This window comes from the organism of the source record quoted next, unplaced genomic scaffold (assembly GCF_019419815.1).
Source record: "Pyrus x bretschneideri cultivar Hongxiangsu unplaced genomic scaffold, Pyrus_bretschneideri_v1 Contig17, whole genome shotgun sequence".
Lineage (NCBI taxonomy): Eukaryota > Viridiplantae > Streptophyta > Magnoliopsida > Rosales > Rosaceae > Pyrus > Pyrus x bretschneideri.
In genome coordinates, this window is record NW_025999468.1 from 385,439 (window position 1) to 408,870 (window position 23,432).

Here is a 23,432-nt window from a genome sequence, read left to right on the forward strand (position 1 = left end):
GTTAATTGAAGGTCTATGTAAAATTATTGGGAATATGCATGGGATAATATTTGATAGGAGCATATTTATGCGACTTTGTTATCTTATTTATTTGCATTTATTTAGTTAATTTCTATTTATTGTTGTAATTTAAGTTATTTTCGTATTATTGTAGGTCTAGTTGGTAAAGATGACAATAAATAGTCAAATTGAGCAATTTGGAGCAGTTTTGGACTTGGACTGGATAGCATGCGTGGAGAGCATATATGCTGGACATTTTTGGTGTTTAAATGGTGCTAGATATGTGCTAAAATCTGGAGAAATTAAAGTTGATGCTTGGAAGGCAAGGAATTAGACAAGCAAGAGGAATCCTAGTTGGAGAGGAACATTATCTTATCTTATCCAACCTTATCTTATCTTATCCAATTTTGTCTTATCTTATCTCCAGATGCAAGGAGGAATCCTAATCACATTCCAAAACTCTCTACCTATTTTTAGAGTCCTAAAATAATTCAAAATGCCAAAACCTTTTCCTCCTTGGATTGAGCCATTCCCCCTATATATATGAAATTCCTGTAGAGATTTAAAGTGTGCCATGCCTACCATTCATCCATTGAAGTTGCTGAAATTTTCAGAGTTCTTTCTATCTTTGTTTTAAGTTTCAATGTTTGTTTTAGATTGTTTTTCAGTTATGGTGAACATGTGTAACTAAGTTTCTTTTTAGCTAGAGGTGAATTTGAAGCCATGATCATATGTTTTATATAAATTGATTAGGTCCAGTTATTGTTTCATGAAACATGAACGCGGTTTATTTATCTGCTTTATAGAGAACTTATTCTTGTATGTTTATTAAGGGTGCACACTTAGTTTGCATGCAGGGATTTGATGTTAGAATATAAGGGAATTTCACCTAATCGTTATGAACTTATATTTGTAAGTGGTAAAAGTCAGTAGTCATGATTGAGTTAAGTAAATTCTTGGTAGGAGTATGATGCTTTTCATAGTTACGAATGCTTTGTCAATGCTTATGATTTTCACAGAACTTAATGATCTTTGAGATGTATCTCTATCATGCTTTTCATAGTTAGGGAACTCGAGAAGAATAATTTGGTTGCGTCGCTGAGTCCAATTCAATGAACTTAGGAAAATCTGAGAGTTAATTTGTGTTGTTCAGAGTTAATATGGGGCATTGTCATTCATGGTTTATAGGAAGAATAACTGGAAATCAATTTGTATGCATATGTTTCATGTGTGGAGAAGAATCCTTTAGCTATCATTTCATCCATATTTCATTCACAACTTAATTTACTTGCTGCCCTTTACTTTTGTTTTAATTAAATTCGTCCAAAATCTCCCCCTCATTGTTTTCATGTTAGTTTAACTTGGTTTTCAGTTTTATAAGTTTAATTTGTGTTGATTTGCATCCCTTCTAATCCTTGGAATAGAACGATCCCTACTTACTCATACTACGATTGCATAATTTATAGGGTTTAATTTGTGTGTTAGTTTCTACCACATCAAATTTTGGCGCCATTGCCGGGGATTAGCAAAATTGCTAATGTTCCCCTTTGTTTCTGTTTGTGTCTTTTCTTTTGTGTCTGATTTCGTTTGTTTTTTTTTTATTTAGGTATTCGTTTATGCCTCAAAGTTCTCAACCTGTTCGTGAGAATATATTAGAATTTGACGACGATTTTGAACGAACTTTGAGAAGGAAGAGGAAGCAGCCAGAATTCAATCCACCTAGTTTTAGTTCCGAATCTGAATTTGAAGCTAAAATTGAAATGGAATTGGAAGAGGAACAAGACATGGCTGTTGACAATCGAACAATCAAGGAATTTTTAGCCTCGGGATCGGATAATGCCGTTCCCTTTTGCATTTAATACCCTGTTGCAGTTTAAGGCAAAACTGATGAGTTTGAATTGAAGTCTAGTTTGCTGCATCACATTCCTAAGTACCATGGGCTATCCATGGAAGAACCGAACAAGCATCTTAAGGAATTTGAAGTAGTATGTTCGAGCATGACACCAATCAATATGGATGGGAATATTTTGAAGATGAAAACCCTTCCATTCTCTCTTTTGGAAAAGGCTAAAGATTGGCTCTTTGAATTAGCACTTGGAACTATAACTTCTTGGGACAACATGAAGAAAGCATTCTTAGAGAAATTCTTCCCAACTTTAAGACTCATTCTTTAGAGGAAGAGAATTAGTGGAATTCAATAAGGTCCAGGAGAATCCTTTCCAACGTATTATGAGTGTTTCTAGACTTTAGTTGCATCTTGTCCACAACATCAAATGAAGGAAGAGCTTTTAATTCAATATTTCTGTAAAGGACTACTTCCACTTGAGAGACAAATGCTTGATGCTTCAACAGGAGGTGTTTTAGTTCACAAAACACCAGTGGTTGCAAAGATCTTAATAGCGAATTGAGCCTTGAATACACAACAATACGAAGGAGTTGGATAAAGAGAACCTACATGGCAGAATCAAGTTAATGAGGTAAATGCTATTTCAGAACTTTAAACTCAAATGGCTAATATCTCTACTCTTATAGCACATATTGTTGAAGGATCCAAAGTGCAAAGTGTAGTTGCATGTGGCGTGTGCTCTATGCAAGGACATCCTACTGATCAATGTCCTTAATTAATAAAGAATGAGGGATAGGAAAGTGCCAATGCCATAGGTTATCAAGGCCAAAATCAACCAAGGAGTGACCGATTCTCCAAGACCTACAATCCGAGTTGGAGAGATCATCCAAATATAAGGTGGAGGGAACCTTAACAAACTCAACAACAAGGCGAATATAGACAGCCATCTCTAGGGCTTTATCAAAGGCCATTTGCACCACCACGGCTGCCCTCACAATCTTCCCAACCAAATTCAGGTTCGTCAATGGATAATGATAAAATTCTTCAAGTACTAACTTCTTTGACTTAGGGTTTACAAAATCAAGTTAAAGAGATGGGCGAAGTGAAGAATCAAATTGGGCAGATAGTTGAATTCATGGGACAATTTAGAGAACAAAGCAAACTTCCTAGTTCAACTATTGTCAATCCAAAATGAGGTTTTGAAACTGCTAAGGCTATTATCTTGAGAAGTGATAAAGAGATTGGAACCAATCCAAAACGTCCAAACAAATCCAAAAAGAGGACGAACGGCTGATGCTTGAAGAAGAAAAGGTGGACAAGGCCACGACAAGAGAAGAACAATCCTTGCTGCAACCTTTTAAGGCTCCTATGCCACCCAATTTAGGTAAGGTCGGTTTGAATTCAATTCCTTCTAACCTTATTCCACCAAATGTGCCTTTCCCTAATAGGTTTATGCAATCTAAGAAAGAAGAGAATGAAAAAGACATCTTAGAAACCTTCAGGAAGGTACAAGTCAATATCTCACTTCTTGATGCAATAAAGCAAGTCCAAAGTATGTTGAATTTTTTAAAGAGCTTTGTATAACAAGTAGACGAATCTCGGACAAGGAAGTGGTACGGGTAAATGAGAATGTTTCTGCAGTTTTGCAAAGAAAACTGCCACTAAATGCAAAGATCCAGGTAGTTTCACAATCCCTTGTGTTATTGGTAATACCAAGTTTGAACATGCTATGTTAGATTTAGGTGTTTCCATTACTGTCATGCCTTAGTCTATCTATGCTTCTATGAATCTAGGAGAGCTTAAAAATAATGATGTTATTATTCAATTAGCTGATCGTTATAATGCATATCCAAAAAGATTTTTGGAAGATGTTTTGATGCAGGTTAACCACTTGATCTTTCTAGCAGATTTTGATGTGCTTGAGATGGAAGATTCGGCCCATTCTACACCATTGTCATCTTACTTGAAAGACCTTTCATGAAAACATCCCGAACCAAGATAGATGTGTTCAAAGGGACGTTAACAATGGAATTTGATGGAGATGTCATTGACTTTAATATTTATGAAGCTATAAGGTATTCTATTGATGATCATTCTTGTTTTTCTATTGATGTAATTGATTCTTTGGTGCAGGAATATCTTGAATTCTTAAATAGGGATGCACTTGAAAGAACCATTGCCGAAGGAATTGAACCCAAAACCAATATGGCCGAGCCTAATCATGCAGAAATTGTCGAAATGGTGGCTGCCCTTGAGTCTCTGCCACAATATTAGTAAGCCTCCAATCCCAATTCCAATTTCCATTTCTACTAACAAATTGTTACCTTCTGTGTTTTAGGGAGCCCCTCTTGAGCTTAAACCATTACTGAATCATTTAAAGTCTGTTTTCTTGGGAGACAAAGAGACTTTGCCAGTCATAGTCTCTTTAACACTCATGTCATTAGAGGAAGAGAAACTGGTTAGGGTGTCGAAAGAGTACAAAACATCCATTGGATGGACTTTGGTCGACATTAGGGGAATAAGTCCTACAACCTGCATGCATCGCATACTTTTAAATGAGGGGGCTAAACCAACTTGAGAGGCTCAATTCCGACTCCACCCTCCAATGATGGAAGTTGTGAAAAATGAGATCATCAAGCTTCTTGATTGTGAAGTTATTTATCCAATTTCGGATAGTCATTGGGTTTCACCGGTTCAAGTAGTACCAAAGAAATCTAGAGTCACTATGGTAAAGAATGCAAAGAATGAACTTGTGCCCACTCATATCCAAACAAATCGGAGAGTTTGCATTGACTATAGGAAGCTCAATGCCACCACAAGGAAATACCACTTTCCTCTACCATTCATTGATCAAATGCTTGAAAGGTTAGCTGGTCATTCTTTTTATTGCTTTCTTGATGGTTATTCAGGATATAATCAAATTGTTATAGCTCCAGATGATCGAGAAAAGACTACTTTTACTTGTCCATTTGGTACTTTTGTTTATCGTCGAATGCTATTTGGTTTATGTAAGGCACCAGCCACTTTCCAAAGATGCATGGTAAGTATCTTTTAAGATTTTGTTGAGAAGATTATTGAAGTTTTCATGGATGATTTTAGTGTCTTTGGTGACTCTTTTGATGATTGTTTAACTAATCGCACTTTGATATTGGAACGTTGCATCGAAACTAACCTTGTTCAAAATTGGGAAAAATGTCACTTCATGGTAAAACAAGGCATAGTTATAGGTCATATAGTTTCAGAAAAGGGAATCGAAGTTGATAAATTGAAAATAGATCTTGTACGCTACTTAACCTTTCCCACTTCGGCGATAGAGGTTCATTCTTTTCTTGGACATGCAGGATTCTGTAAATGGTTTATCAAAGATTTCTCAAAGATTTCAACACCTTTGTGTCGACTTTTACAAAAGGATGTGCTGTTTGTTTTTGATGAGGATTATGAGAAGGCATTCAATCACCTCAAAGAGATGTTAACTTCAGCCCCTATCATTGTCCCACTAGATTGAAGTCTTCCATTTGAGCTTATGTGTGATGCTTCAAATTATACTTTAGGAGCTATGATGGGACAAAGAAAGGACAAGAAGCCACATGTCATCTACTACGCTTCTCGGACCTTGAATGATGCTCAATTGAATTATTCCACTACTGAAAAAGAACTCCTTAATGTTGTGTTTGCTTTAGATAAGTTTTGTTCTTATTTACTTGGAATTAAAGTTATAATTTACTCTGACCATGCAGCTTTGAAGTACTTACTTACGAAGAAAGAAGCCAAGCCAAGGCTTATTCCCTGCATGCTTCTTCTCCAAGAGTTTGATGTGGAAATCCAGGACAAAAAAGGAAGCGAGAATGTCATAGCTGACCATACCTATTATAGAGGCATTCCCAAATGAACAGCTGCTGACCATTAAGGTAAGTGAGCTATGGTATGCTGGTATTGTGAATTATATTGTGTCTAAACAAGTTCCAAACACCATAAACAGGCACCAACATGATACACTTGAAAAAGAAGCACGTTTTTATGTGCGGGATGACCTTATTTGTGGAAATATTGCCCTAATTAAATTATTCGTAAGTGTGTGCATGATTCTGAATTCAATTCAATTTTAACTTGCTGTCACAGTTATGCTTGTGGAGGTCATTTTTGTACTCAAAGAACAGCACTTAAAGTTCTAGAATGTGGATTTTATTGGCCTACTATATTTAAGGATGCTAGAATTTTTTGCATGACTTGTGCTCATTGTCAAAGAACAGGCAATATGGGCTCAAAAGATCAAATGCCGCAAACTCCTATATTTTATGTGGAGATTTTTGATGTTTGGGGCATTGACTTCATGGGTCCTTTTCCTTACTTTTATGGTTTCAATTATATTTTACTTGCTGTAGATTATGTTTCGAAATGGGTGGAAGCAAAAGTCACCCGTACTAATGATTCCAAAGTGGTTGCAGATTTTGTCAAAACTAACATATCTGGAAGGTTTGGAATGCCGCGAGTACTTATAAGTGATGGGGTTTCTCACTTTTGTAATCAGACCATAGATGCACTGCTCAAGAAATATAATGTCACACATAAGGTTTCGACACCTTATCATCTCCAGACAAGTGGACAAGCTGAAGTTTCTAACCGGGAAATCAAGCAAATCTTGGGGAAGATAGTTGGATCAACTCTAAAGGATTGGAGCTTGCGTTTGAATGATGCATTGTGGGCATATCGTATTGCCTACAAAACACCAATTGGAATGTCTCATTTTCGGCTCATTTATGGGAAACCATGTCATCTTCGAGTTGAATTGGGCACTGTGCACATTAGGCAGTCAAGACTTTCAACATGAATATTGATGATGTTGGCCTTCATAGGAAGTTACAATTGAATGAGCTTGAGGAAATTCGGAATGAGGCTTATGAGAACGCTCATATTTACAAGGAGAAAACAAAGGCTTTCCATGATAAGATGATACGTAGTAAAACATTTTCTGTTGGGCAGATAGTGTTGTTTTTCAACTCTCGCCTTGATTGTTTCCAGGTAAGTTACATTTTAAATGGATTGGTCCTTTTCTTATTACTAATTTTTCCCTATGGTGCAGTCCAAATTCAAAGTTTAAAGACGGGGAATGAATTCAAAGTGAATGGACATCGTTTGAAGCCTTACTATGAGTGTTTTGAGGAGCATGTCATGGAGGATATACCCCTCCATGCCGTTGGTCCTAGTGAAGCTTAAATGGAGATATTGTCCGGCTGGAAGACATTAAACCAAACGCTTCTTAGGAGGCAACCCATGTATTCAAACAAAGAGACATTGGAATTTCCAGCTCCTACAACTAGATTTGCTCTCTTTTACGCTTCTCCGTATTGTTCTTTGCCATGATTCTCTTGTTTGCTAGTTATCTTTTATTGCTTTCTTGTTTAAGTTTATTTTTGAAACATTGAGGACAATGTTTGGTTTAACTGTGGGAGGTGGGAGGGGGGAGGGGGAGGGGGTAAACAAATTGTTTTTCATGATTTCTCTTCGAATTTCACCACCTATCACTACTAATGTTGTTATTCACTATTTTAAAGTGTTTTATTGTGTGTCATAATATATATAATTGAATTTTTTGAGAAAAATACCAAAAAGAGTCGTTTTTGTTGCTTGTTTGTGTCTTAGGTTACCTTCCAACACAATGATAAGGATTTGGTTTTTAATTGCATAACTGTTAAAAAAAAGTTACAAACATGGGTGGAAGTTTGATATGCTCTTTGGTTAATACTTCGTAGTTGTCATTTACGAATTCACATGTAATCACAAAGAAAAAAAATCAGTTTTTGTAACATGTTTGAAGGAAGAAACTCAAACTAACGCTACAACCCAGTGAGACTTAAGCCTATTCTTTGTTTGGAGAGTTATTAATTCGTGATATTTTTGTTTTCAAAAGTCATTACATGATCTCATTATTTCTTTGCTTGGTTGCTACTTAGAATGCTTTTTCATCATTTTAGTTCCAAATACTAGAACTCATGCCTGTTTCATTCAAAGCATAAAATTGATTGCATAACAAATAACAAGATGAAGGTGTTTAGTTACCCTTAGAGCCAAAAAAGCCTTATCCCTTGCATATGTATTGTAGATTTAACCCCTTTGAACCTTATTTACCCTATTTTCTTTGTTAGCCTACATTATCCCTATCTAACCTAGCATAGGAATATCCATACCCTTGTTCTTAAAGAATAGTGAAGCATGACTTGTTGGGAATTCCCTTTGATTTACGATTTGCAGAAAAATAAGTGTGGGGGATGGATTTGGTCTTTTGAATCTAGTGAAGCAGTTCTTATGTTTTATGTTTCAAAGAAAACAAAAAAGAAAAAAGAAAAAAAAAGAAGAAGAAGAAAAACGTTGAAAAAAAAAGGAGAAAAGAAAAAGAAGTTGAAAAGAAGTGAGAATGAATTCATAAGTGTTGGTTGTTGAAGAAGGGTCCAAAAATGTGAATCTAACCCTAAAGTTGTATGAATCTTCCCTTTGTGTTTATAGTTTGGTGATGCAATCAAAAGTTGAATTCTAAGTGTTGATTTCATTACTTTACTTACTATCACTTTAAGAACCTTTGTTTATCCTTAACCTTTCTTTGTTAGCCAATATCTTAGCCCCATTACAACCCTTAGACTTTTATCTTGATTGTTATGTTATTCAATATATGGAGTTTGAAATTGGTATGAGCATATGGAATCCCTGGTTCTCGCTTCTAAGTAGTGACAGTCTGTTCATGAGATCATATACATGTTTGTATTAATAATTCCAGAAAGTGTCTTCTTTGTTATAACATATGTGAGTGCTAGTCTACATGTTTACATCAATCTTCTCTCATATACTTAGTTTAGAGAGTGTAGTCAGAAAATCTGTGTGAAAATAGAGTATATCCGGTGAGGAATTGAGTGAATTCTCTAAGGCATGTTACTACTTTCAAATGTTGTTTTAATTGATTAAATACGAGTTAGTGAGTGGTTACTGCAGTGAAGTATAAGCTCAAGAGTAAGGATTGCTAAAATCTATGTAAGTAGTGATTTTTAACATGTCATGTTTCATTGGAAATCCCTAAGGCAATTGTTGGCAGGTTTATGTTTTATTTTGCTCGGGGACTAGCAAAAGCTAAGTGTGGGGGAATTTGATAGAAGCATATTTGTGCGACTTTGTTATCTTGTTTCTTTGCATTTATTTAGTTAATTTCTATTTATTGTAGTAATTTAAGTTATTTTCGTATTATTGTAGGTCCAGTTGGTAAAGATGACAATAAATAGTCAAATTGAGCAATTTGGAGCAGTTTTGGACTTGGATTGGATAGCATGTGTGAAGAGCATATGGGCTGGACGTTTTTGGTGTTTAAATGGTGCTAGATATGTGCTAAAATCTAGAGGCTTGGAAGGCAAGGAATTAGACAAGAAAGAGGAATCCTAGTTGGAGAGGAACATTATCTTATCTTATTCAACCTTATCTTATCTTATCCAATCTTATCTCCAGCTGCAAGGAGGAATCCTAATCACATTCCAAGACTCTTTACCTGATTTTTAGAGTCCTAAAATAATTCAAAATGTCAAAACCTTTTCCTCCTTGGATTCAGCCATTCCCCCTATATATATGAAATTTTTGCAGAGATTTAGAGTGTGCCATGCCTACCATTCATCCATTGAAGTTGCTGGAATTTTTAGAGTTCTTTCTATCTTTGTTTTAAGTTTCAATGTTTATTTTAGATTGTTTTTTAGTTATGATGAACATGTGTAACTAAGTTTCTTTTTAGCTAAAGGTGAATTTGAAGCCATGATCATATGTTTTATATAAATTGATTACATCTAGTTATTGTTTCATAAAACATGAACGTGATTTATTTATTTGCTTTATAGAGAACTTATTCTTGTATGTTTATTAAAGGTGCACACTTAGTTTGCATGCAGGGATTTGATGCTAGAATATAAGGGAATTTTACCTAATCATTATGAACTTATATTTGAAAGTGGTAAAAGTCACTAGTCATGATTGAGTTAAGTAAATTCTTGGCAGGGGTATCATGCTGTTCATAGTTACGAATGCTTTATCAATACTTATGATTTTCATAGAACTTAATGATCTTTGAGATGTATCTATATCATGCTTTTCATAGTTAGGGAACTCGAGAAGAATGATTTGGTTGCGTTGCTGAGTCCAATTCAATGAACTTAGGAAAATCTAAGAGTTAATTAGTGTTGTTCACAGTTAATTTGGGGCATTGTCATTCATGGTTTATAGGAAGAATAACTGGAAGTCGATTTGTATGCACATGTTTTATGTGTGGAGAAGAATCTTTTAGCTATCCTTTCATACATATTTCATTCACAACTTAATTTACTTGCTACCCTTTACTTTTGTTTTAATTAAATTCGTCCAAAATCTCCCCCCTCACTGTTTTCATGTTAGTTTAACTTGGTTTTCAGTTTTATAAGTTTAATTTGTGTTGATTTGCATCCCTTCTAATCCCCGGAATAGAACGATCCCTACTTACTTATACTATGATTGCATAATTTATAAGGTTTAATTTGTGTGTTAGTTTCTACCACATCAATATCTCAACTTATGAGCACATATAAGGTTTTTTTAATGTTCTGATGTGAAATTTGCACTCTCTACACGTTCTTTTACATGTGACGTTATTAATGCAGAGACAATACATATTAAGTGATATGGAACACATGAGCCATCTGTCTCAACACGTGGGCAACGTACTTTGTTATCATGAAATAATTCGAAATTCTATCATAAAATAAACTGACAATAAATAATACTAGTCTAACTCTTTATAAGCTTATACAAAGTATCCTAAATGAAGGCTTGATTTATATTAGTAATTTTCATGTGGCCACTAATTTCCTGTCACGGTAAAGTCTTGTGTAGTTTTTTATTTGCTTTACTAAAGAAAGTTAAAGGCACCAACTTTGGTGCAAAAAATTATACTTGAGAATGGTACTAATTTCCTATTTGGGAAAAGAAAGGATGTAATTAAGGTTGATTTGTGTAGCTTGCTACATTTTACCTAACGTTAGGAAGCAGTTCTAAATCCCACCTTTATTAAAGTAATTTCTTATCTTAAGAACAATTTAAAGAGTGATGAGGTACTAATTAACTTCCATTTTCAGAAAGACTTTGTGAGAGTGAGATCTTTGTTTACATATAGTTTCCACATAAAGTTGCTAGTTATTGTACAAAGGTTGGTTGGTTTGGCTCTTAAACTTCTTTCTTTGGTACGAATTTGTTTTTTTTTTTAACAAACGATATTATCTACACTAAGGGGTGAGGGGAGTAGGCTAAGCCTTACAATGGGCTAGCAATAATATGGTTCAAATTCGCCTTTGCTAAGAATCGGACCTAAGACCACTTACTTACAAGTGAAGAGGAATATTACTAGACCGTAGTACTATGTGGCTCTTTGGTTCAACAACTTATTCACTTTAATTTCATTCTAGCTAGTTGATACGTTATTCTTTTAACACAAAGATAATTTACATTAAGGCGGTGGGAGATTAATTGCTCTAAGTTACACAATGAGTTAGTTATGATAATTGATATTGAACTCGTCATTTACGAGAATTGAATCTAAAACCTCTTACTTACATGTGGGAAAGAATACCACTAGATATTATTACTAAATGACAGTTGATCAGTTACTTAAGTACTTAACTATTTTCCTTTTTGGACGTTTAAGTATAAACCTAGCTAGAAATGGTAGTGTTCTTTCACTAAATTTCAAACCATTATCAAGATAATTTTTAACTTATTAAGCCATCAAATAATAATAATTTACACTTTGTGAACCAATGCCATTTTTCTTAGAGGTGCGCTTCTGGCTGAATAAACGAAAAGTTTCCCATATAAAGCCGCATCACATAAGTCATTAATTTATCCCTTCGTTGTCCTGTACAAAAATTACCCTATATTATTCCTCTCAAAAAATAATAATTAATATGTACATAATTAGTGGTAAGAACATTTACTAAAACCCTAGCAATTCTGATGATGATGATTTACGATTTGCATGGATGCCAAACCCTAGCTAGTCTAGAACATTCTCTACGTATTCACGCAATCGTGTTGCACCAAGTTGTATGAAATCCAAAAGTTAGATAAGTTGTTTCCCCATCAGTCTGTCATCGGCCAGCAAAACTTGCCTTTAAATTTCATCACGCACGCACTTGCTTGAACCATGAGAAGTGCTTGCACACATTGCCATTTGCCAGCCAGCCTGGATATGGCAATCAAAGTCTTCGTTTCAATCAAAGCACCACAAGAATTTGTCATATGGTATGAGAGGTTTCTCAAACTGAATACAAAAGGAACCCCACAACACCGACCCACCGCCCATTTTATTTTGAAAAAGTTGGCTTCAAAATCCAATAATTCTAATTTTGGTGAGTTGTGTTGATCTGTTGATATGGCATGCTAACAATAATATTCAATGGATCCATCCATCCATCCATCCATTTTTCTATGGGATTATTGGTGGTCGGTAGAGATGGTAAATCAATCAATTGGATTGTTAATGGGTACCTATTAAGATCTATTTAGTTTGATTTCATCTTACACTATCATAACCATTGCCAATCTCACTTCTGTATTCTGGTGATACCAAAGTAAATAGATCTTAATAGCTACCTATTAATAACTCAATGAGTTGATTTGCCACCGATAATGGTTGGTCTAATAATCCTGATCGGGTAGTCTATGTGTATAAAAATCAACTGCTCAATATATATTTATATATATATATATGCACCTTCTACAAGTGGTTTTTTGGGGACATGAAAGGCATGTAACATTGATTTAGAGGAGGCAGCACCATATGGTTTTGTTGCTAGATTTTTAAAATTGTCTCATCACCTCCTAGTGTGTATTGTGGCCCTTTGAAGATTTTTGGGAAAATGATGCTACATGGAATATGTTCTGGAAGTTTCAACGGCTACACACATACACACACATATATATATATATAGTCGAAATATTCTTGATCGATCTCTATTCTCATGGAATATCAATTTATTCTTGATCGATCTCTATTCTCATGGAATATCAATTAGGTACAAAGAGGTCAACAAATAAAAAAAAATAAAAATAAAAAACAAAACAAAACAATAATAGCAGTTGGCTTGAGGATAATATTGGAGCATGGTGGATTGATTATTATGGTTATGGATACACGATTTTAGCATATATGTATCTTCATACTTTTGAATTACGACTAAAAAAGCTAAGTCGTAGAAATTGCCTTGGAGTAGGGCATTTTTTGGATTTAAAGTCTTATCCACATTTACTGCAACGACCTTTTCTCTGGAGTTGAATTTCGTTGTTGATGTGTTTTACCATTTGCACTCACAAAAATACTTTTTTTTTTTTTTTTTTTTACAAGAAATGATAAAGTGGTATTGCATTAATCAAGACAAACAAATATGTAGGTGCCAATTGGGTACATAGCATCATTGACCAATAAATTTATCTGGAGTGAATTTGCACAAATAAACAACAAGAGTAAACTCCTAAACGGCTACCACATGCACAAAATATAAATAACAACAATCCAAGTTTAACACACAACACAATAGATTCAACAAATTCAAATTGTTACCCACACTAGTCATTGCTGAATAGCAAAATTACATACATTCATCGCAGTGAGCGAGACTAATACAATCATAGTTGAAAGACAAGACCACATAACTCACCGGTCAAGGGCAAAAATCATATCTCTCATCCGTCAGAGGCGAAAACCACATGTGTTAGGGAGATTGGAGTCTCAAACACAACACACTAGTTTACGCTTGAATAGTTTACCAAATTCGTCTATCAAAAGTTTGTATTAGTTATCTTGTTTCGGGTATTAATAATGTCTTTGAAGATCGTGACGTCCCCGTCACATTAAGATGATTGGGATTAATGAGAAATCAAAATATGGACCAGAAGATGGATATATATATATATATAGAGTTTGGTTCACGTAGCACCAATCCATGCTAACCAAATATAAGTTAGAACGTGGACCACTTTATACGAGGCATATAATATAGTAGCTAAGCACCACACCTCAACCCTAAATCTTTGAGTAGTGATGGAAATCAGAGAGAAAGCGAGGGGAAGGGAACATGATCTTATCCGGATTCTCTTTGTGAGGATTCTAGAGATCAGTTTATCATATTCATTTATTAGTTATTTTGCGGCTAAAAATTATTTTAAATTTTTTATTTAAATTGAAAATAAATAATACTTAACGAAAATTGATTATATCATGTACAATGAACGAATAAAATAAATTGATCTCTAAGATTCTCACAAGAAGAATTCATAAATGATTCTCATCCGGAGAGGACCATTAGGCCTGCCAGCATGCCAGAGAATGCCAAATCTGACATTGGTTTATTTTAATTTTTTTAATAAAACAAATGTATAGGAGCAGAGCAGGACTCCATGGACCATCGCATGGGCAACCCAACACTCGCATTCCCACTTCAGAAGCATTCAGAAAAAGGCCCTTGGCCTGCCATTGTCTAGCCCTCAGACTGTGGGCCTGCCCACACTTCTGCTACAACCAATCAAACACCACCCTCTCTCTTTAGGACAAACGCAACATACTCGAGGAGGAAAAAATTGAACTGGAATCTCGGTCGCAAGACTAAAGCACTGGTAGTGTCTTGTTTGCTTGGTTAAAATTCTGATCCATTTGTGCAATTTTTCCGTTTTGTTTCATACAATACTGATTTGGTACCACAATCAATATTTTACCATGATTCCAGCTCAATTTTTGGAATTATAATATAGGAAAACTAATAAAAATAACTTCAAATCTTTGCATTTTAATAAAAAAACCATCTACTAACTGTATCAAATCTATGTCAAATCGACCGCTACATCTCCCACAAAAACCCTAAATCTTTTCTTTCTTCCTCTTCTTAGAATAAAAGAAAGACTTCAAATTTAATACATTTTCCAGTTTTATTTTTGTAATGTTGTTTCCCACACCCCCCCCTTTCTCATTTTCCACTATTTTTTATCCTCATTGTCTTAAGGGTTTGTTTATTTTACTTAATAACTAGACACTATTTATGAAATCGGGCCTAGAAAGAGACACTATTTATTAAACTATATCAATTACTATACACTATTTATGAAACTGAACCCAATATAACTAGGCACTATTTATGAAACATGACCAAGAATTAGGCACTATTTATGAAACTGGACCAATAAATAGTATAGTACCGTTCAATTTCATAAATAGCGTTCAATTTCATAAATAGTGCCTAGTTCTTGGTCATGTTTCATAAATAGTGCTCGGTTTCATAAACAGTGTTTGTGATGAAGGCACGAGCATCTGGTCATTTTTTAAAAAAATTATTATTATTAAAATTGTGTCCTTTTCATTAAAATTTAGGGGCTTTTAGATCTAGGTCCAAAAATATAGATGATTTTTAGAAGTGAGTCCAGTTATCTAATTACATGTTTTTATTTCTTTTATACTAATTTTATATTTTTTAAAAATATTAAAAATCAATTAAAATCTTCTAATATTATGCATTTTTCAACTCCAAAAAATCTAATTAATATCTTATAACAAAAAAAACTAATATACTAACATAAATTATCTACAAAACATTCTACCTTAACTCAAGTAACAAATATATGAATGTATATTATACTTGTAAGCTAGATATGAAACCTAATTAAAAGGTAGGAAAAAAACATAATATGCCTACAAGCAAGACACATTAATCTGTGACACGTTGATTATAAAAAAGAATCTGTCATATAGATACATAAAAATAAATAACCTGTGATATAGGTTGATTGTAAAAATTAAAAATAAAATCTATATATAGGGTTTAAAGCAGGAGGAAGAACAAGAAATAACAAAATAGATAAATAAAAAGAAATAATCAAGAGATAATTAGGAAGAAATTTGATTTTTATAATAAATCTTATCATTGAATAGATAATTATTGATAATAAAATAATTAAATTTAAGGAATTTGACTTATTTTAATAAATTGGACTGTTTCTACTATTGGCTAAAAAATTGGACTTATATCAAGTTTTCCCTAAAATTTTAAGCTCTTTTGTCATTTTTATTAAAATTTAAGGGTTTTTTTATTAATATTTAAATCATTTTCATTAAATAAAGTTATAACATGATTTTTTATTAAAATAAACTTAATCCAAACCATTTTCATTAAAGTTCCCTAATTATTATAATTATTTTTTTGTGGAAATCTGTAAAAAAAAACAGAAATCATGAACGCAAGATAAAACCTCGGAGACCAATTTCGTGAATAATTTGCGAAATAAAGTGCGGAGAACAAAGCCGAGACCAAAACGGATGGAAGCACAGAGCGGCAAGAAGGAAAAGCCACACAAAAAGGTAAAGTGAACAAAACCAAGTCGAAGGTTAAAAATCAACGATGACAGACGCGTTGTCAACATGGGCAAAACTGGAAATTCGCTGCACAAACAAAGGAGAAACCAAGGGTATATCCATCATGTCACTGTTTATTATGGACTATTCCTACTATTGGCTAAAAAAATTGGACTTATATATAGTTTTCTCTAAAATTTTAAGCTCTTTTGTCATTTTTATTAAAATTTAAGGGTTTTTTTTTTATTAATATTTAAATCATTTTCATTAATATAAAGTTATAGCATGATTTTTGGTTAAAATAAATTTAGTCCAAACCCTTTTCATTAAAGTTCCCTAATTATTATTATTATTTTTTTTGTGGAAATCTATCTAGATGAAGATGCTTATAGTGATCAAATTGTATCCTCTCTCTCTTTATATTGTGAAACACTTGAAAACAACAAAATATTTGTTCACGAATGTCTTTGGTCATGCCCTGGCAGGTTTGGATTTCTGTTTGTCTTTTTGGCAAAACTGAATGTCATTGTAACACATCTTGTTAGATATTTCTTTCATCAGGAAACGTACTTGTCGAGTAGATTATTTGACGGGCAGCATTGTGTTGATCTTAACGAGTTATCTGCTGCAAAAGTTGTTTGGCCCTGGAGTTGCAGGTGTAACAAGCAACCAAACGATTCTCTACCTTGATCTTCGGTCTCTCTCTCTCTCTCTCTCTCTCTCTCTCTCTCTCTCTCTCAGACAATCACTCATTCACACACATGCACAAATGTATTAGTCACCATTATTTGGCAGTGTGTTAATAATAAACAAGTTGTTAATCAAGAGTGTCAGGAGGGACTTGTAACTACACATGGTATCATGATTACTGAAGTTTTATCAAGTTCCTTAGTACCTTTGTTTTCATACTAACTGTAGAAGTTTTCAGGTTGACGGGCCGAGGGCCCACTCCAACAACACCGATATTGTCCCCACTTAACCACCTGCACAATCCTCAGGTGTGGGGTTTTATCACAAAAGGCCTCGATGTTAGTTAGAGAGGGGTATTTCTATTTAAAGCACTCTTCTCTTCTCCCTCTGTCCAATGTGGGACTGGGGGTTCCAACACTCCCCCGCACGTGAGACCCCACTTATGGGTCACACGTGAATTTCCACACATCGGCAACCACGTGGAGCCATGTCGGGACTCACCCAATCACGTGGGGCCAATGGGGACCCACCCAAACACGTGGCATATTTGGCCTACGTGGACAATCACGCGGGGCCAACGGGGACCCACCCAATCACGTGGCAGTACAGGCCCGCCTCCTGGCTCTGATACCATGTAGAAGTTTTCAAGTCGACGGGTCGAGGGCCCACTCCAACAACACCGATACTGTCCCCACTTAACCACCTGCACAATCCTCAGGTGTGGGGTTTTATCACAAAAGACCTCGATGTTAGTTAGAGAGGGGTATTTCTATTTAAAGCACTCTTCTCTTCTCCCTCTGTCCGATGTGGGGCTGGGGGTTCCAACGCTAACCTCTGTTTTCATAGCATTTTCTCTACATCTTTTCATTTCTAAAGTCATATTTCTTCGTAGTAATATGGAAAATGGTGGATGATGTTCCAATGCAGACTTAGTTCCTAATGCATTTTTGTAGGTTGGTTCTTTCTTGATGCGGTGGTTGGGTGTTGTTTTCAAAAAAGATAATATCCTATACGTCCGACAATTTGGCCATTCGAGTTACTTAGGAAGCCTTACAACTTTCAACGGTTGGAACTAGAAAATGCTTGAACTCAATGTTGAAGGCCATTGGGCGTTTGCTCTGCTCGGTTTTCTAATAGGTAAGATGTCATGTTCTAAAGAATTGCTGCAGTAGACATGTAGCTGGCTGTGGCAAGAATGGTGTTTGAATTTCATTTGAACCTAGATGGTTTCAGCTTTGATGCTTATTATCCATGAATTAATCACAATCCAAACGTAGCTCAAATTGCTGGACTAATCCTTCTCTTTTATGCGACGGATTATATCAGGTTTGTTTCTTGCGGCCTACTCCATAATTTTTAGGCTAGAGACAGCAAGGGGTTTTAGGCATCTTCTTGATAGGAGCTTAGCATGTGGTGTCACTAGCTCTAGAAGGAGCTCGAGGGTTGATAGCTACAAGCGTCACCAGGTAGCTTTAGCAGTATTCTTGCTGATGCTAGGTTCTCTATGGGGTGTGAGTGGAATATTGTTGAGAGAGGAATTTAACAGCGACAGCAGCGAGGTGCAACTGCGGTTGGGTTGCATAGTTGGACCTCTTGGTGTGTGGATCCGGTGGTTCTTAACCTGGCTTAATGGACGTGTATTAGGGATGGCGGGGTTGTTTAAATGGGTTCTATTTGGTACTCTAATTGCCAATGTTTCTGCAGCGTGTGTTGGCTGCCCTGTCTACTGTGAAGAAAGCGGGAAGCTCTTGTGATATGATCTCTGTCCGTATCCACATGATTACTTGATCCTCACCGTTACTTTTCGTGTGTTATGTCTCGTGTTTGGGAAGCTTACAGTTCACATATATTTGTCACATTATAAACAGCCAAGCATGTTAGTTTGGGTTTTTTTTTTATCTCGTCGAGGTTTTAAAAGCGTCTTGAAGTGTACTCGTTTCTATTGCAATACTTTGTGTGTTACCTTTGTCCTACATTGTCTTGATCCATGCTCATGGTTGTTTTATAGAAAATCTAACAAAATCTAATGTGCAGAAGTTTTTCTGTTTGCGCAGGTGAACACTAAGCTTGCGACATTGTTGCAACAGGCATACAATTTGGATTTCTGAGTTGCCTGAGTACTGTTTCTACCTTCATTGCTGAGTTCAATGCGATGAGAGAAAGCAAATTACCTTGGAGAGCATACGCATATGCCTTGGCTACAATATGCACCTCGTTTGGTTTGGGGATCCTGACATATTGTGTACCTGTTTGGACAAAGGGATACAAGTAGTTGCATGCTCAGGCCATTGTTTTGATGTCTAATCTGTGGTTATACCTCGAGATTTTCTTCACCCTCGCTGGCTTCAATCTGACCGAAGCACAGGGCACCCTTGTGCATCTTGAGTGTCACAGAATCTTCTAGGAGATACTTGGAAGAAATATTTTTGATGTAACCGTCTCTGCCTTCAGGCGATGTGACAGATACATGGGGGTACGCACAAGGCCGGTCCAAAGATTTTTGAGGCCCACGTCAAAAATGTGTCATCATTTCATATAAAAAAAATATTTGTTTTCACACGTAAGATATCGATAAAATTATATTTAGAAAAATACTTAAAACTCAATAATTTAGAAACACAGAATAATTAATTTATCTTGTATCAAAAGAAGGAATCTAAAAAACTTCGGGCTTCCAAGTAGATAGATTATGAGTTTTGTTTTCCATCTGAACATTTAAAGTGTTTTTGTATAAATCGTAAGTTATTTTTTCTTATTTACTAATTTCATCAATATAAGACTAAAAAACTATTAATGTTTTTGAGTCTTTAAGGATATGTATAAGTAATGAATGAACACTACACGTAATATTATTTGCAAATTTGGTCTAAAAATTTAGTCTATGCATTACTCTTTACTGAAGATTAGACTTGAATTGGAACGGATATTTAAAAATAGCAACTCACATAACTACTAGCTAGTAAATAAATTAACAACCAAACAAAAATTTGTAAAAATTGAAAAACTTAAACATGCACATGGAATTTCAAACTTAGGACCTCTCGCTAATTTTAAACAACAAAAATCATTGCTTCTAATTAAAATTCTTGATCATTTAGCCAAATTTTATAAATTTATATTGTTGTGAAAAGAAATTTGTAAAAATTGGAATGTAAATAAGCACACATGGTGTTTTGAACCTAAGACCTTCTCATTCATTTTAAACAACAAAACCACCGGTTCTTGTTAAATTTCTTTGTCATTAAACCAAATTTTGTAAATTTATACTCTTATAAAAACATATATAAATATACCACCCTAATAATTTTGGTGCCCCCAATTTTTTTGGGCCCCAGACGGTCGCCCTGCCCCCACTGGGCCTGGGCCAAGCTTGGGTATGCACCCGGTTTCATGTTAGTTTCTGTCATCTCGCAGAACTATCTCCAGACCGGGTTGCGACCAATGCTAGCTTGAACACCGGCCTGTTAACTTTAACTAAAAGGATCCAATCAACCAAGTTCTAAACTACATCAACGTCAAGTTTATAATGCATACATGTGTTGATAAGTTTCTGCACTAAATGCAGAAACTAGCATGAACCCTAGCGACATGCAAATGTACGTATGCACTGACCAGCTTCTTGTTATGGTGGTGTCTTCTCTTCTCTTGTACACAGTGCTTTTATGTTCAGGATTCACAATGAGACTGATCCTTCTTAATGAACACCAAGGTTATATACCGAGAAGAGGGACCAATCCACACCGTCGATTTTGGTAACTACCTCATCCCATTGCCATGGCAGTTACCATCAGTTTTTGATTTGCAAACCAACTGCTTTATAGTTTGATTAATGACATGTGTTTTATATCATTTTCCCTCCATTATATATTAAGTTTGTCCGGATACAAACTATTGCAAGTTCAAATGTGTTATAACTCATTCCTAAGTTTACTTGGTCTAAGTTTTGATGAACTCACTAGAATTCAAATGTGATGAAATCACATGAATTCCAACATTCTCCCACATGAGTGATGTCAAAACTTTTAACTTTATTACAGCAACTTACTAAATGTGATCACTGAGCTAATCTTGATGTAAGAACTTTCTCAGCTAACTAAAATATTGCATCTGCAGAATGTAGGAGAAACATTGTACTAATTTATGTACTGGTACTCCAAGATCACTAAACAAATACAATATAATGTGAATGTTGTCATTGAGGAATATCATTATTAGGGATCATAATAGTATACTAACACACTCCCACATTTTTGGTCCCGAGATGTCATGAATATCTCCTCTTTATTAACTTTGCAAAGATTCATTATAGATGAAATTAATCAACTCTATACAACATAAAGTAGCAAGATTCATATCCATAATACCTTGCTCCCACATTACTCAAGTTCCATTGAAGGTTGTAGTCCCATCTTCATCACATGCTTGTTAAATGCAATGACATTGATCACTTTTGTCAATGGATATGCCACCATCTCATGAGTACTGATATGCTCAATGTCTATAACTCTATCTCTAACTTGATCTTGTACTTTCAAGTACTTGATATCCATAAGCCTCAAAGCTTTTGATCTTTTGTTGTTCTTGGCAAAGAATACTGCAAAAGTGTTGTCATAATGTATCTTCAATGGTCTTTCAATGCTCCATACTATCTTCATGTGATGCAACAGATTTTTTAACCAGTTTGATTATCTCATTGCCTCAAAGCAACCAATGTATTCAGACTCCATTGTTGACACAACTCTTGTCTGCTGTTTCTTACTTCTCTATGACACTGCACCTCTAGCAAACATGAAAATATATCCACTGGTTGACATTCTATCATCCACACACCCTTCAAGATCTGCATCCGTGTAGCATACCAACTCCAAATTATCAACATAATTGTAGCACAATACATGATCTTGTGTTCTTTTCAGATACCAAAAAACCTTCTTTCCAGCATTCAATGAGCCACACCAAGATTCGATTGAAACCTTCCTAAAACACTTAATGCAAATGCCAAATCAAGTTTGTGCACACTTGTGCATACATTACACTACCAATTAGAGATGCATAAGGCTTATCCTTCATTACTTGTATGTCATGATCAATGATGGGACATTGTTTCAAAGAGAGTTTGTCACCTTTACCAATAAGCAACTCACCACCACTGTAGTGCTCCATGTTGAACCTTTTTAACATTTTCTTAATGTAAGCCTTTTGTGCCAATCCCAAAGTTCGTTGAGACCTGTTTCTAACAATTTCAATACCCAAGACATAATGAGCTAGTCCCATATCCTTCATATCAAATTGACTGAACAAAAACCCTTTGGTTTCATTTAATAAGTCAACATTGGTACTTGCAAGTAAAATGTCATCAACATATAAGACTAAAAAGATGAAATTGGACTTCACCATTCTCATGTAGATGCAATTGTCGATTTTGTTTTCTGCAAAGCTAAAAGCTATCACAACTTGATCAAACTTTTTGTACCATTGTCTTGATGCTTGTTTCAAGCCATAAATAGACTTGTTCAATTTGCAGACCCATTGCTCCTTACCCCTTTCAATGAATCCAAGTGGCTGCTTTATACAAATAAGTTCATCTAAATCACCATTGAGAAATGCTGTTTTTACATCCATCTAATGTAATTCAAGGTTAAATGGGCAGTGAGTGCCATTATGACTCTAAAAGAGTCTTTGGTTGACACAGGTGAGAAAGTTTCATTGTAGTCGACTTATTCTCTTTGAGTGTACCCCTTGGCCACCAATTTTGCTTTGAATCTTTTCACATTTCCTTGTGAATCATGTTTGGTCTTAAAAACCCACTTGTAGCCTATGGATTTCATATTTTTTGCATTTTCAACCAAAGTCCAGACATTGTTTCTAGACATGGATGCTAACCCATCTTCCATTGCAGCCATCCACATATCAAAATTAGAGCTTTACATTGCCTCCTTGTAGCTTGTTGGATCATCTTCATCACCAATGTCATACTCCATCTCCTGCAAATAGAACAGATAGTCATCTGGTATGGTTGATTTTCTTGTTTTAGTAGACTTTCTGAAAGTCCTAGGATGGGTACTAACTTAATCTATAAATGACAACTTAACGCTAAAGCAAATTATGGTTTCGATTAATCAGTTATGCAAAATTAATCCTACACAAATATTCAACATGAATATAAAAAGCACACACATGATGTAGGATTTAACGAGGCAAAACCCACCACTGGGAAAATCCTCGGGCTACCAAGCCAAGAAGCACTAAGAAAGAAAGAATACATAAAGACTTACAAAACTCATCAACTAGACACACATACCAGTTGGCAGCTTTGTCTTCGCGCTTTGCTACTCGATCTTTCTTCAGTCCTCGAGTTGAAGTGGCACGGTACTAACGCAACCGTCAATCACCTTTCCCTCGAACTTTGCACGATGCTAACTCGATCATGCAGAATGTTTATATGATGAAGTGTTTTTTGGAAAACAATCAATTACGAAAATCACAAGGCTCATTTCCATAATTGAT

At 35.1% G+C, this 23,432-nt stretch overlaps 1 pseudogene; it reads left to right on the forward strand.

Moving 5' to 3' along the window:
• The first annotated feature begins 1,616 nt into the window (after positions 1-1,616).
• On the forward strand, positions 1,617-19,243 carry LOC125476063 (annotated as a pseudogene).
• The last annotated feature ends 4,189 nt before the right edge of the window (positions 19,244-23,432 follow it).